Source organism: Carassius auratus, chromosome 12 (assembly GCF_003368295.1).
Source record: "Carassius auratus strain Wakin chromosome 12, ASM336829v1, whole genome shotgun sequence".
NCBI classification, from domain to species: domain Eukaryota; kingdom Metazoa; phylum Chordata; class Actinopteri; order Cypriniformes; family Cyprinidae; genus Carassius; species Carassius auratus.
The window spans coordinates 3,751,824-3,761,247 of record NC_039254.1 but is presented as its reverse complement, the minus strand read 5'-3'; positions in this window follow the sequence as shown (position 1 = coordinate 3,761,247).

Below are 9,424 nucleotides of genomic sequence, written 5' to 3'. Positions count from 1 at the left end.
TATTTTGCTGTACTGAGAAACAGATGGTAGAAATTGTGTCTACTCGAGAGTTGATGCAAATTATATCTTAAACGTTCTGCAGAGTTTAGCTCCAACCCTGATCAACCTCACCTAATTTTCAAATCATCTTGAAGACACTGATTAACTTGCTCAGGCGTGTTTGATTATGGTTAGAGCTAAACTCAGATTTGAGGATCCCTGTCTTAAAACTTGCTCAGATTGGAACAAAACGCCAACGTCTGCAAACAGAAATCAGAGATTTTAAATTGAACTAATTCCTCATCAAATTCCAAGGCCAATTTTTGTATGAATGTCTGTTGTTTTATTTTTTTTTTATTATTTAAGAAGACAAACTTGATAATTAAAATTGAGAATTAGGATGTACCAATTTTTTTATTCTACCCAATACAGATAAGCATTTTTAATAATGTAATAATATAAAACAATGCTAATATTATGACTCTAAAAACAAAATCAGCTTTTTAAAATTTTAGTGAATTTAGTCATTATTATGGCATTGTGCAGTATGGAAAAAGTGGTTTATTTTCAGATTTGCTGAAGATTAAATTTAACTGGGATATTAAACTCTTTGTGTTTAATGATTTAAGGACTTTCCCCCCAGGTGTTTTACCTGTAGTTTTACATTTGTGTTTCATTACATTGTGTTTAGTGATAACAATAATGTCTGTAAAATTATTATTATTATTTTCTGACCAATTATAACAATGAAAAAATATAACAATAAAACAAGCTGAAAACCAATTTTGTATCATTGAATCCTTCATAAGAAATTTTTGTCTAAACTCTAGATCTCCTGATCTACAAAAGAGCAACATCTAAGCAATGCAGCTTTCCTCTTAAAAAGTTAGAAGAGGTAGAAGATTTAGCTTAGAACTGTGTACCTGACACAAAGATCTAATCATTCACACCAACAAGTGCACCAACATTTAAGCAGGAATAATTAAATCTTATTCATCATCACAGAGACTCAACACAGAGACAGACTCTCTCTCTCTCTCTTTCTCCTCGTGGAGCGATTACACATCCGACAGGTGCTCTCCTTTCGGCCAGACTGCTTTGAGGGACAGCAGCAACTGTTGCGTCCACCTGTCTTTCCTCTTTTCTTTTTTTTTTTTTCCTTTTCTATTTAGATTATGTGAAAACAGCTTCACACTGAACACATTGCGCTTATTGGTCACTGAGGGTTTGATGTCATGTTAGAGTATCAGGATTTTAACAGAAGATGAACTCTCAACAGTCAATGTCACTGGCAAGGCTGATAATAAATCTGTCACTGGAAGTTCCATAGGAACACACACACACACACACACACACACACACACACACAAATCATGCAATCACATTAACGCAGCCCTGCAGGGCCCCCTAGTGCTGCTGAATTGCCACTAAAAGAGCACGCATACCCATACACTTCTTTGATATTTGACAGGTTGTGTTTTCTTTCACTCTTTGCTGAATGCCATCCAAAACATTTGCTGACTGAGAGTATTCAAAAAATATTGATGACTCATGTTAAACCACACAGATTTTTGTCTTTCGGATGAAAGTATCCCTTCCCCTGCAACAATTAAATGACTAGCTAGTAACAAATCATAGTTAAAATAGGTACAAGCCCTTCCATATCTCCAGCCCAAATTTGTTTCTCTAGGGAAAACGTTAACAGTAAAGATTACTGTGCTTTCATCAAGTGTACATAAACTATGTCCAGCTCAATAAATTATGCACAATACTGAAATATTTCCAAAGCTAAATGGTTTAACTAAGCTGGTTTGTTAAACTCCGACTCGAAGCATTGATCTCACTGGGCTGCTTGCTGGAGTAAAGCTAAAAGGTTTTGGCTATGGCAGCGTTCTGTGCTGAGTTAGAGGTATTGCTATGATGTATATCGCTCTCCTGAGAGATGCCGAACACATGCTGTTGCATGAACAAGCAGCCTGAAACATGACAGAATGACATTTGGCCTCTAGTTTCACTCCAATACTGATTTTTAAAAAAAGGGGAGGACAGAGGGAAATGTAAAATGCTCACCAAGGAACAGAGCCTATGACATCATTTAAAAACACACATGCACACAACACACAGAAACTTCATAACTCAAGATGTTCCCGCTGCTAAGACGGGACAACTTTAGTCCGGCTCTGTTAGTGCCACAGACATAAATGATGTCTAAAATCTTATTTTAGACATTTTAAGGAGAGTTGTGCTGTTTATTTTTTATTTTTTAAGTGATCAGACTTTCATGTGATGGGTGATAAAACAGGCAAAACTCTAATTGATATAGGGCGTTTTATTGAGCCCGGCATTATAATAGGTATTAACATGTAGATAAACACTACACAGAACAATTTGGGTAGCATTGTATAGTTTTGCAAAACACAAAAATCTAGCTTGTTTATCATCTATTGTTTCAGAAGGGTGGAATTGAAAGCACATTTCTGTAATTTGGCATGATCTACTCAGAATGGAAACACTCCACTGTTCTGTTTTTCTTCAAAAGGGGAGGCGCCCATAATCAGTGTTCAAGGTTTGAGATTAACAGAGGAATCTTTCAGGTTTAAGTCAGTTCAAGAACTCATTTTTCTTATTTAGAACGCAAAAGATATTTCACAAGAGATGCTCATAACAAGGAATATTTCCAGTTCATTTCAAGTTCTGGTTATGCATGTGGCATAATTTAGATTTTAAAAAAAAAGGTCCTGTCCCACCGTTTCTTCACAACAAGCAAAAATATAGGTTATAGTGAACTAAAACATTCACCATTTTAATATTGTATATCCACAATATATAAATGTAATATTTGTTAACTTGATTTTAGTGTAAAGCTTGCTTACTGTCCTTTTCTACATGAAATTATATTCAATTTTACATCTTATGTTGCTCTGACAACATACAGTAACATCTAAAATTACCACAAAAATGGTGACTTTAAGGATCAAATAATACAAAAGTTTAACAGAACAATAATGTAAGTGCCTTCATAAAATTACACAATTCACATTTCTGCTTTTAAATCCTCAAAAAATGATCCCATTCCAGTTGTTAGTGCTTCATCATGACCTTGATTGATGCCCTTTATTAAAGAAAACAAAGGACGAGTCAAAATTATTTTGGTGCTAGTCAAACTATGCCACATATGTTGTCAATTGAGCTTGTAATATTAACTACTCAATGGTGATTTGATTTGTAAACAGGTTTGAGAATAATTTTGTTATGGTTACTCGTGCATGGTGCAGACAAACACACACACACACACACACACACACACACACACCTGGACTGGATATAATTCAAAAAAGCAGATTGCTTATTTCCCTGCAAAGGAAACAAACATGTTCTCAGAAAATTAATCTTTTCTTATTTGAGCTTTACTCCACACTCACATTTGTGATCAAAAGCACCGCAACCTCATGTTTGCCAAATGCGTAGTGATATTTTCCTTGCTCATTTTCTGAGTGCCTTGCTATGAGAGGTCCCATACCTTTTGATAAAGCATACTGAGAAAGAGCATGACATTTACCAGCATGCGAAAACACACACACACAAACATCCACATCCTCATTTCAGACTCTCATATGCAGGGCATAGGTAAATCCCATCACACCGGCTGGTAGATTTCTGTGTTTTATATATTCAGGGACATCGACATAAAATACATACCCCTACCTGCATAAAATAATATTTTACCAAATGTTTGGAATCATCTTGGAAATGGGAGGAAATGCTTTCACTCTTGCTTTGCACCTTTAACAGGAAACATACAAGCATGAAAGAAAATCCCTTGCCTCTCAACACATCAGTTTATATCTTACACATCAATCACAGGCCTGGCACTGGCACAACACTAAACCTGGATCACAGGCCCCATAAACCACAGCTCATTGATATAGACTCTGGCATGAGCACATTCATCTTCTTCCCAGTTCACATATGTTACTGATCACAGCAGAACCAATCTGATTTACACACCCTCATCCCTTGTGTTCGAAAGGGTCAAAAGCCGAGATTCTAATTATGGTTAATTCAAAGTGCTTCTGAAATTGTGACGATATGTTGGGGTTATAATGGTGGGATGCAAACACTGCAGAGCTGGAATACAGTCAAGGATGGTTTCAGGTTTTAGCATTCATCCTTTATCTGTATGGAATATTACTCTCACCTGGCCTGAGGCGTTCCAGTACTAACAATATTGCCATAATACAACACCAGCTGTCACTATATATGCGGAGCTGGTTGTCACCATTTTTCTTTAAAGAATATTTTTTAGGATAGGTGCATGCCATAAAATCTTGGCTGCAAAAAAAAAAATATTGGACAGTTGCCACTGTTATTGCCTATAGGAAAAATATATAGTTTATTAAAGGCACATTTATATTTTGTGACAACTTGCCCCAACACAAAAGATATGTAAAATTATAAAAAGAACTGGCCCCTTTCTTATTCATTCAGAAGTGTGAATTTGAATTGAGCTGTCCATGCCTTGCAGGAAGTGGGAATAGGTTTTGAAAAAGAGTGACAGGAATTTGAATTGAAATTCGAACGATAATAACCTTATTGATCTTTAACACTGGTTTATAGATTTGATAAATTATAGGAAATAATTAACTATACATTTCTTTTTACACTTTTTAAAACTTTCAGACTATTATTTCCCAAAAGATAGGATTAATTACATTATTAAATCCTGTTTGCTGACCCTAATTCAACTTCAGTTTATATTAAAGAATCGAATGGGAATTTAGAATTTACAGTTTGAATTCTCAACTCAGTTTTGAATGTTACACAACCCTGTCCAACATGCTCCAATATACAATGAGGACTTGCTATTATATAGCCTATTATAGATTTGTAAACAATACAATAATTATGAAATCGTAATAATGTATAAGATATGACATCCAAAAAATAAAAAAAAATAAATCTTACTTCTGTTCTTCATTTCCTTTCTATTTGTCTCTTTACATTCTGCTCACTAAGGTTTTCTTTTTAAACATGACCTGCACTGTGGTCAGACACACAACCCCCGTAATGATGGATCTGCCAGCCTGCATCTATGCCTCTCTGGAGAGGACCTAGTTAAGACAGATTTGCACCCCAGGTCACAGAAACTCCAACTGGGCATGTTAGCCAGCAACAGTAGGCCTCCTCATCCCAGTGTTTAACCCTTACCCATGGCATTAATACAGAACAGGGTGAAGTGTGGTGACCACTCTTAACTGTTCTATGATATTAGGACAAAGAGAAATAACATGTTTAGTGACAGCTTAAAGCTTAAATCTGAGAACCTAATAACTTTAGGTTAAATTAATGAGCATTAATTAGTCTCATATGTAGCAGGGACAAATTACAGCAGAAAAAATAAATTGTGTGTGTGTGTGTGTGTATATATTATAAGGTACAACTGACATCAAAATTTCAGCAAATGTTATCTAAGGTCTCTGTACATAGTTATTTGTCCTTATAGCCATTTATTTTGTGGAATAGAACACACTGAATCTTCACCCTGGTGATCTGCCTCAACAGGGAAGGTGAGTGGCTTGCCTGAAGGACTCACCCAGGATTTTTACATTAACATCAAGACTCCAGCTGACATTCTTCATGAGCCAAGCAAAAGCCCCCCACCGCTTTTACACCTGAAGCCCCCTCTCTCCATCTCTCATGTTTTTTTTTCTCTCAGAGAACAAAAAAAAAACCTGTTTTCTTTCTCTTCTTTTTCACCAGAAGGTATGTATCTGATCTTGCCATCTTGATGTCAATGTCACCCAACGTTGCATAAATAATCAGTTAGTTATCAGAAGATGACTGTAGCAACATTATCCCAAACATTATATATTTATATATATACATTTATATTTATATATATATATATATATATATATATATATATATATATATATATATATATATATATATATATAAATAAATATATATATATAAATATATATATATGTATATATATAAATATATATATATAAATATATATATATAAATATATATATATAAATATATATATATATATATATATATATATATATATATATATATATATATATATATATATATATATAATATATATATATATATATATATATATATAAAAATGTGGATGTTATGTTTATTGTTTTAGAAACAAACCGTTTTTTACGATGTACAAATCAATCTGTAGCAATATTACATTAATGTCCATTGTTCATGACACCGGTTTCAGCTTTCACCCAGATGAGTGGTCAGCATCTTCACTGCTGACGGGAGATTTGAGCATATATCAAACCACAAGATGGATCAAATGACCAATCTAAGTCAAGTATTTCAGAGAGCCATATAATACAATGAAACAATCTTTAATGAGGCACCAGAATGTTTAAATTCATAAGACACTTTGACTTTTAAGTATACATTTACATTGTCGTTTCATTGGTCCATCAAAGAGGGCATGACTGAAGAGCATCATGTTAAAGCATATTCAGATGCACATACGGAGATAACCAATATATAAGGTAACACTGATCCTGAACATCTGTATGCAGTTTCAGTGGTAAAAGATCTCATAGATCTTGCCTGTAGCTACAGACTTGTCTCTAATAACCAATAAAAGATCACTCCAATCAGTCTAATGCTAGAGGAAGCCCTGTACCATCCAGACAGCTATTGGTTTAAATATCAGAAAATACACATCTTCAAAAGATGACATCCAAATATTCTTTAATTCCCATTTCTGTTCTGGCTTTCATTTCCTGCCCTAGGAGAAGGGCGTGTTTGAGTGTGTAGACCTGGAAGCTTGAGCGGAACGTCACATGGCTCTGGTTTAGGTGGAAAATCAAACACAGTTGTGGGCAGGCACCGATTTAACCAAAATAGGTGCTTTAATCATTTTTATGGATAGTGGGAGTTTACAACCTTTATATGTATTTATGTACTCTCAGACTAGGAGAGACACATAAATCAAGCGGTCGCTGCAGGAGAGGAGGAGATGGAAGGACAGAAAAAGAAAGAGAGAGCAAGAGAAAAGAGGCTAAAACAAACTAAATCTGACAAAGCTTTCTTAGTTTACCCTAACTTCACTTTAAATCATTATATATCTGACAAAAGCTTTATGAAGTGAAATTGTATTATTTATAATTGCACTGAAGGACTCAATATTTACTCTAAATGTGGGTGGGATAGGGTTGCCAAAAGCCAGGTGATACACCTTCATTAGTTTAAATGAACAGAGCCCATTAGTCTCCTTTATTACAGACTAATTAGGCCATTAGATAAGGGCCAGGTGTTGGCATGCAAAAAAGAGGGCTTTTGTCACCTTAGAGTGAACTTTGTTGTGATGGAACTCAAAAAGCTTTCTCCATCCCTCCCACACAGAGTATTTTACAAGTCAACTCTGACCACTGCAGGAATAATAACAGGGTTGGTTTTGGAGGTTGAAAATAAACAGGACGGGTCCTTGAGCTGTAAACCTGAGTTGGGAGTGTTGTTTTTGTTTCCATGGCTTTCGAAGCGCCACTGAGAGCTCATGGAGAATTGATTGTGTCTGAGTCACTCCCTCCGCCTGGTTACGAGACCTTTTTGTTTGTTTTTCGTCCATTTGCTTGTCGGGCCCAAAGAGGTACGTCTGACCCCTTTGTCTCCCTTCAGAACACATACACATTTTGGCAATTAATAAGAGGCATTGATTCACACTGCTGGAGATGTGTGTACAAATGTGAGTTTTGGGGATATGGGGTGGGATGTTATGGCACCAGCATGCTAGAGTAAGCACTAGGGGAGAGTTGATGGATAACAATGTGCAATATCTGATTTGAGGGTGTGGAAAGCGCTGGAGCAGTTGAAATCAAGAGGGAATTCAACAAATTGGATTTCCAAAAGGAGGTTTATAAGTATACCTGGAGAAGTCTATCCGTCAGAATTCCCACTGAACTCAATGGCAGTCACTCAGGTGGCCCAGGATGCTGCAGAAGTTTGGCTGTTTGGTTAGATGGACCAATACAAAAGCCTTCATGTAGCCGTGCAAAGGTCAGGGGTTCAATTCCTAAATGCATGCACTATATGTTTGCAATAAATGTGAAAATCTATAAGTACGCTACAGAATTCATAGTTTTCGCTATTTGAAACATTTCAGTTCACAAGGACCACTACTTGATATTAAATCAGAATCCAACATGCTCACTCATGAGAAAAGACCGTTCTGTGGTAATTCACCCTGCTGTTAATACAAGAAAACTGTGAACTAGAATGTATAGAGTTTGGGGGAAAAAAGAAAAGGTGTTCAAAACTCTCTCCCATAAATCATTTTTGCTGGTGTCCCTTTGAAGTAGCTCTCTCTGTCATTAAACTGGAAGTGCTTGAGCCCTTTCCAGAGAAAGGGAATGTAGAAACGGCACGAAAAGAAAAAGAGAATCAGAAATGCCACAGCTGTAGTGATTTGACCCACAAGGAGCATCTCAATGGTAATGTCACACCTTTTACTTTTTTAGCATTTTTTTTTTTAAGCAGCTTTTACGTGATTGAACAAAAAGTTACAGGAAAGCTTATATAAAATATATAATTAAGCTTATATATTAAGACTTGACATAAAGAAATAGAGACTTTTAACAGAGTAGTTAAATTATTAATCAGCTATTAATATCATCGTGCACTTCTGGATTCAATATCATTTCTGCATATTGCACATCGGCTGTCCTTGAATAATTTCACCTCATGTAAGAACGTTTGGGCCTTGTGGGGCACCAGAAACACCAGCCATCCTGTTTGTAGAACTGTAATTACTTTTTAGATCATATTATGACAAATACGGTTTTTGTAAATTGACAAATTTCAAGTGTCAGCTTATTTTTTGTTACAAAACACATATTTGCCAGAGATAAGCGCTAAAGCTATTGCACTGGAAATCATAAGAATAAATTGGAAACAGTATTGAATTGTTCAGAATTCTCTGTGTGCTGTAACTCAAAATATAACAGAAAGTGTGGATGAATTGAGTTGGACTGGCTTTTGATAAGATATTCGAAAAAATAAAAATAAAATGCTGGACTGATCACAAAAAGTATGAGCCCCTGTATTATCCTCTCCTACACTTGACACCCCGTGCACCCACCAAGGTCATCCACTCATAAGGCCGGCTGTGGAAATAGAAAGCAGCAATACAGCTTATGGAGACTAAAAGCAGGGCAATACAGATGCCAGTTCAAAAGACTAAACAAAATAGTTATGTGTACATGAGGGAGGTATAGCTATCTATAAAAGAAGCAGATACCCAATAAACAGCACGAATGGAAAAAACAGCACTGACAAAGGGCAGAAAATATCATTTTGATCTGTTACATAAAGCAATCTTTGATGTCCTAAATCTGGCATAAAAGAAGTCAGTGAATGTAAAAATATAGATGGTCATCATATTCACCAGGATCCACTC